The 6,906-nt window shown below is 43.6% G+C and overlaps 1 pseudogene; it reads right to left on the reverse strand.

Annotated features, from left to right (window-relative positions):
- Positions 1–725: 725 nt before the first annotated feature.
- LOC114616918 lies at positions 726–1,533 on the reverse strand (annotated as a pseudogene).
- Between the last annotated feature and the right edge of the window lie 5,373 nt (positions 1,534–6,906).

Below are 6,906 nucleotides of genomic sequence, written 5' to 3' on the forward strand. Positions count from 1 at the left end.
CAGTGATCTGAAAGGAAGGAACCTCGACTGAGAAAATGCCTCCGTAAGATCAGGCTGTAGTAGGACATTTTTTTTTTAAGAGTATCTCCCATTTTACTGTTTGCAGAACACCTATGATCAACAATATAGTCATGGGTAACAAAAACAAGATGGAGAAAATAACCTTTGCTACACAGGTTCTAACTTGTGATACACAACCCAAACTTCCTGCGCCTAAGCAGGTGTATACAATAATCTTTGGCAGTGACCAGGAAGACCATGATTGAGGCCTAGATTTAGTCCCTACCACTACTATTCACCAAGAATGCAACCAAATAGGCCACTGCCACTGTAGAAATGATGGTACATTATAGGGCAGGGAGGGTGGGAGTGCATGGGGGATACCTTCTGGAACAGATTTTTTTTTTTTTTTGATTTTTCAAGACAGGGTTTCTCTGTGTAGTCCTGGCTGTCCTGGAACTCACTCTGTAGACCAGGCTGGCCTCGAACTCAGAAATCTGCCTGCCTCTGCCTCCCAAGTGCTGGGATTAAAGGCATGCACCACCACTGCCTGGCTGCCATCCTACTTTTTAATGGTCTCCAAATGTACCTTGGGGTAGAGGCTAGATACATGTAATTTGAAAAGAATCACTTTCCCCTATTCTGTCCTATATATGTATTCCTTTTCCTATGACTCATTTCTTTCACTTATCTAGTTATACTATTAATAAAAGCCAATGAAAGAGTCAAGGTCTGATTATTTATTTGTTACTCTTAAAGACTTATTTTTGACTGGACTCAGACTTAGAAGTAGAAGCTCTCAGTGAGGACAGCCTACATCTCTTGGCAATCTGTTCTTGGAGCTTTTCTTTGGCTTCCTTCATTCTCTTGGCCAAAAGTTTAGCGTACTCTGCAGCCTCCTCCTTGTTTTTCTTAGTGCGTTGTTTCTTCAGAGCAATACGCTGGCGTTTGTGTTGCAGGACACATGGAGTAACAAGACGCTGGATCTTGGGTGCTTTGGTCCTGGGCTTCTTACCTTCTTTGTCTAAGGGCTTTCTGACAACATACTGGCGGACATCATCTTCTTTGGAGAGATTAAAAAGCTTTCAGATTCTACTAGCTCTTTTAGGTCCCAACCGACGAGGCACAGTGGTATCTGTCAGTCTAGGAATATCCTTCTCTCCTTTCTTCACAATAACCAAGTTGAAAACACTCAGATTGGCGTCCACAATGCAGCCGGGAACAGACTTGCGCTTCCTCTCTCCAGTTCTCCTTGGTCTATAACAAGAATGGCCCTTACTCAACAGCAGGCACACTCTGCCATGGGTCAAAATGTCTTGCTTCATGGGAAAGCCTTGCTTGTCATTCCCACCGCTGATCCGGACCACATAACCCTTCCACTCTTCACCAAGGGCATCAGCAGCTACTTCTGTGGCCATGCACTTCTCATAGAAGGTGCGCAGCTTGCGTTCGTCATCGACTTCAATGAGTTTCTGACAGCCAGTGGTGGGGAAGGAGATATTCAGCTTCATCTTGACACAGCCGACCGCCTAGGAAGCGTCACGAAAAAGAGCAGGACATTTTCTTAATTAGTGACTGATGAGAGGGGGCCCAGTCCTCTGTGGGTGGTGTCATCCCTAGGCTGGCGGTTCTGGGTTCTGTAAGAAAGAAGGCTGAGCAAGCCATGGGGAGCAAGCCAGTAAGCAGTTCCCTTCCATGGCCTCTGCATCAGCTCCTGCCTCCAGGTTTCTGTCCTGTTTGAGTTCCTGCTCAGATTTCCTTCTATGATGAACAGTGATGTGGAAGTGTACACCAAACCCTATCTTCCCCGTGTTGCTTTGTTTCATCACAGAAATAGTGACCCTAATTAGGACATAAAACAAGAAAGGGGTAGAGGGAGACATTGACACTGACCCCTGGCTGCCACACACCTGTATGTGTCTGATAACACACACACACACACAAACACACACACAGACTCACATACACAGACACACACACACACAGAGACTCACATACACAGACACACACACACACACACACACAGACTCACATACACAGACACACACCCACACATGCACACAGACACAGACTCACATACACAGACACACACAGACACACACACACATGCACATGCACACACAAAGAGACACAGAAACACACAGACACACACAGACTCATATACACAAACACACAAGTATACACACACATGCACACATACAGAGACACACACACAAAGACACATACAGAGACACATACACATAGACACACACATAATTTCTCATACACACATGCATGCATGCACATACGTACATATTTTTAAAAAGAAAAAAGAGAGCTGGAGAAGGAAACCCTTACTGAAAAAGAATTAGAAGAAGACAAAGAAGAAAGAAAAGGCTGGGCAGTGGTGGCACATGCCTTTAATCCCAGCACTTGGGAGGCAGAGGCAGTCGGATTTCTGAGTTCGAGGTCAGCCTGGTCTACAGAGTGAGTTCCAGGACAGCCAGGGCTACACAGAGAAACCCTGTCTCAAAAAACAAAAAAACAAAAAACAAAACAAAACAAATCAAAAAAAAAACAAAAAAAGAAGAAAGAAAAGAAAAACAAAACAGAAAAAGAAATGAAAATTCTTGTTTCCAACCTAAACACAGTATGTCAGAACTCAATATAGTGAGGATGATTGGAAAGAACCAGTTCTTCTTAAGGTATTGAGGCTAAGATAGAATAGAAAAATGGGGGAGACAGGCTGGAGAGATGACTCAGTTGTTAAGATCATTGCCTGGTCTTCCAAAGGACCCAAGCTTAGTTCCCAGAACCCACACAGTGGCTCACAACCATCTGGAGCTCTCTTCCAGGGGTTTCCACACCTTCTTCTGTCCCCTGTGGACACTACACACACATGGTGCACACATATATACACAAGCAGATAAAATATCTGTGAACAAAAGATTATAATTAGAAAATTCCATCCTTAAAAAAAAAAAGGATAAAGGAAACTACAGGGAGACAGGAAGGAAGAAGTGTCCCTTACTCTGTCACCTGGTTGACGCTCTTGCCAGCCAAGAACTAAGGACTCCAACGCACCTGACAACGTTGCTGTAAAAGTCACCAACAGTATATATATATATTTTTTTTTTGGCAAGGAAAATGTTCCAAATTAAAAAGGTTAGTAACTGATTGACCTGAAGGTCTCAGTATATACCTTTCTTCTTCTCTGGCCCTAAACCTGAGATTTTCTAGGAATCTCACCAGACACCTCATCTAGAGCAGATCTGTCTTAACTCTCTTGTGCAATCTTGAAGAAGCAAGGTTTTATCTTATCAGATCACTATTCTATCCCGGCTACCCCTGCAGCTGCTTCATAAGCTCACAGACACGAAAGTCCCGAGTTTGATCTTCAGCACCACATAAAGGTGGGCAGGGCAGCACATACCTGTAATTCCTGTAATTCCAGGCAGGAAGAGCAGAAAGTCAAGGCTATCCTTAGCTAGTTAGTGAATTTTAGTTCAGCCTGGGCTACATGAGACCTTGTCTCAAAAAAGAAAGAAAGAAAGAAAGAAAGAAAGAAAGAAAGAAAGAAAGAAAGAAAGAAAGAAAGGAAAAACCAAAAACAACCAACCAACCAATCAAACAAATAAAACAAAAAAAGAAAGAGATGGGATTGGGTGTTCAATAGAACACCTGTTAAGCATTAAAATACCAAAAGTTTTTTTAAAAAATAAAAAACAAAAAACAAAAAACAAAAAAAAAAACTACATATAGTCACTATGAGGACATACGGTGTGACTCTCTAAGAAGTTCACACTCAAACAGGTGGTGATCACACATGTGTCTTTAATCCCAGCAGTTGGGAGGCAGAGACAAGCAAATCTCTAAGTTCTAGGCCAGCCTGGTCTACAGAGTGAGTGAGTTTCAGCACAGCCCTATGTACATATAGAAATCTTCTCTGGAAAACTAAAAACCCCCAAGCCCCAGGAAGTTCACATTCATATATTGGTTGTCCTCTATTCTTTGAAGCCAGCCAACCTGGTCTACATAGTGAGTTCAAGGACAGCCAGGGTTATATGGTGAGACTCTGTTTCAAAAAAAAAAGAAAGAAAGGAAGAAAGAAAGAAAGAAGGATGGAAAAGAAAGAGAGAAAGAAACAAAGAAAAAAATCTAGAAGTGATGGTGCATGCCTTTGTGCCTTTAACTCTAGCATTCAGGAGCTCAAGGTAGGCAGCTCTCTAAGTCTGAGGCTAGCCTGGTCTACAGAATGAGTTCCAGGACAGCCAGGGCTATACAGAATAGCCCTGCCTTGAAAAACACAAAACAGGGAAAACAAACCAACCAAACAAATAAATGCAAATTCCTGGTCTCCGCTCAGACACTGTATCAAAACCCCCAAAAGTGAGAAAGATTGGAGAGACCCAGTTCTTCTCAGGGTGATGAGGGTGAGGAACCCAGTTCTTCTCAGGGTGATGAGGGTGAGGATCCCAGTTCTTCTCAGGGTGATGAGGGTGAGGGACCCAGTTCTTCTCAGGGTGATGAGGGTGAGGGACTCAGTTCTTCTCAGGGTGATGAGGGTGAGGGACTCAGTTCTTCTCAGGGTGATGAGGGTGAGGAGAGATAGAAAGACTCACTAAGGAGAGTTCTTCCTCAGAGTTATCAAGACAGCCAATGGGGCTCAGCAGCCAGAGTTGGGGGTGTCACAGAATTGGAGGTGAGGTCATCTGAAGTCCACCGGGTCTTGTTGCATGGGAGTGAGGGGTTAGGCACTGGTGGAGGGTGTATTCAAATAGAGAGGGAGGCAGGGCTTTGAAAGTGAAGTCTAAAAGCTTCATTAGCCACAGAAAGATATCAATGACACAGAAAAAGACTTGACAAGGCTTCCCTAATGTCCTCAAGGCTATAGTGCTGGTCAGAGCTAGCCCCAATCTTGTCAGCAAGAGTCTCAACCCAGAACTGAGGTCAACAACCTAAGGAGGTTCCTTAATCTTTGACTTTCACTCAAGAAAGGCTGAATCCTTGATGCCACTCCAGAAAAGTGTTTCAGGATGAGTCAGTATGAACAGGGTTGGAGTTTATTCAAAATAGAAAGAATCATGTTCACAGGAAGAATAAGGCACTGCATGCAGGCAGTGAGGTGACTCAGCAGGTAAAAGTGCTTGCTACCAAGCCTGACTATCTGAGTTCGAATCCCTGGGGCTCACACGATAGAAGGAACTGGCTTATACAGACTGTAGTGTGTAATGTAGCTTAAACATCAATGTAATTTTTAAAATGAAAGAATAAGGGTGTTGAAAAATGATCTGTTTTTGTTTTAAAAAGGTGATTGAAAGGCCATAGAGGTCACTTCTCAAGGGAAAGCTGACACAAACCCCTTTCAGGCATGAGGTTTATTACATAGTGAAAAGAGTTCAAGGTGTGATGGGGCCTCACAGTGGAGGGAAAGCGTTAGATAAAACAGTACAGTATATGGAGATCTAAACACGATGGGGCCATAAAGGGAAGGAGAGGTTTCTCTTTAAAGCCTGGAGAGGAGCCCTGGGCTTAGCCATGCATGCCTTTAATCCTAGAACGTGGAAGCAAAAAACAGGTGGAGCTCTGAGTTCAGGGCTAGCCAGGCCCACAGAGGTCAGCTAAGGCTACATAGTGAGCCTCAGTCTCAACCCTCACCCCAAATAACTGGAACCTGAAGAGGAGCTTCATTACGAGTGAGAGCAAGAAGCTGGAGGGATGGCCCAGCGGTTAAAAAGCACTTGCTTTTCTTGTGAAAAGGCCAGGGTTCCATGTTCACCCCATGGGGGCTCAGAACCATCTGTTCTTCAGTTCTAGGGCATCTGTTGCCTTTTTCTGACCTCTGCTGGCATCAGGTAAAAATGTGATGCATAAATAAACATTCAGGCAAAATACTCATAGACATCACGTAACATAAATTAAAAAAAATGTTTAAGAGTGAGAGATGGGGTGGGAGGGAGAGGGAGAAGAGAGGGTTGGCCTGTGTGGGTGCAGAGGAGCCTCTTCGGAGAGCAGCCTTCATTGCCAGGCTAAGACTGAGAAGTCTTAGAGCAATCCTCAGAACAAGGACAAGACCTGATTTTATAACTCTGGGCATTGACAGGAAGTTTGATGTCTTGAGATTTAGTTCACCATAATGTACATGAAAAGGAGCATGGAGAAGCCAGGGATCATAAATTAGAGCTATTATGACCCAACATAGTCTGCTTCTTAACTCTGTCCCAGAGAGAAAGCTATAGGGAGGAAGGTGGCTAAGAGATTTTTACTTATTTTTGAGACACGAGTCTCATAGGTCAAAGCGTCCTCAAATTCCTTATGTAGTTGAGAATGACTCTGAACTGATTCTCCTGCCTCTACTTCCTGAGTGCTGGGATCACAGGTGTGCACCACCATGTGGTACTGGGTTCTGACTTGAGTTTCCTTCATGCTAGGCAAGTGCTCCACCAGCTGAGCCATATCACCAGCCTTGCTTTGTTTTCTTTTATTTAAAAAACTAATTGGGGCTGGAGAGATGGCTCAGAGGATAATAAAAGCACTGGCTGTTCGATTCCTGGTACTCACAACTGTCTGTAACTTCAGCTCCAGGGAATCCAACACCTCACACAGACATAAATACAAGAAAAAACCTGCACATAAAATGAACAAATCATTTAAAAACGTAATCAGGGACTAGAAAGATATCTCAGTGCTTAAGAGCATTTGCTGCTCTTCCAGAGGACCTGGGTTTGGTTCCCAGCACCCACATGGTGGCTTACAGTCTCTAACTACAGTTCCTGAGATCTGACACCCTCTTCTGGCCTCTGAGAGCACTACACACATATGGTACACTGACAAATGTGCAGGCAATACTTCTACACTCATAAAAATAAATACATCTAAGAATGTTAATTAGCATACCTGGTATTACCTTTTGTCTTAGTTACTTTT

The sequence above is a fragment of the Grammomys surdaster genome, unplaced genomic scaffold, assembly GCF_004785775.1.
Source record: "Grammomys surdaster isolate TR1022 unplaced genomic scaffold, NIH_TR_1.0 133, whole genome shotgun sequence".
Lineage (NCBI taxonomy): Eukaryota > Metazoa > Chordata > Mammalia > Rodentia > Muridae > Grammomys > Grammomys surdaster.